The sequence below is a fragment of the Lipotes vexillifer genome, unplaced genomic scaffold, assembly GCF_000442215.2.
Source record: "Lipotes vexillifer unplaced genomic scaffold, Lipotes_vexillifer_v1.1 scaffold1261, whole genome shotgun sequence".
In the NCBI taxonomy this organism is placed as follows: domain Eukaryota; kingdom Metazoa; phylum Chordata; class Mammalia; order Artiodactyla; family Lipotidae; genus Lipotes; species Lipotes vexillifer.
Window position 1 is genome coordinate 1,631,128 of NW_006796548.1, and position 385 is coordinate 1,631,512.

At 54.0% G+C, this 385-nt stretch overlaps 1 protein-coding gene across 1 annotated transcript in view; it reads left to right on the forward strand.

Annotated features, from left to right (window-relative positions):
* ZNF362 (zinc finger protein 362) overlaps window positions 1–385 on the forward strand; it is a 38,601-nt gene that overhangs the window by 18,688 nt on the left and 19,528 nt on the right. The window lies entirely within an intron of this gene.

A 385-nucleotide genomic window follows, 5' to 3' on the forward strand; every position in this document is an offset into this window, starting at 1 on the left:
TGTTTGTTTCTGGCCATGCTTGTTTCTTGAGGATACCTTTCCAGAGGTACGGTTTCTTTGATCAAAAGGCAGTACTGTAATCATTTGGGTTTCCGTAAATCATCCTGCCAAATTGCCCTTCAGAAAGGCTGTATCTGATGACCCAAGTTGCCCCCTGTGTTTTAATGGGGCCAGGGGTCAGAGGGCAGGGATCAGGGAGGGGCAGTTGCCTCTGCTCTGTGGCTATTTACAAAGTTGCCCTAGGACCTCTCAGTTTGTCTCTGGACAGCAGGCTTCTGTGTGGAATCCATAGGGTTGCCTCTGCAGCCCAGGGCCCTTGGGGGGCCGGGGAATAGGGATTGGTTTGCGGGCATCACGGTGATGGGAGCGGGGTGGGGGTGGGGTG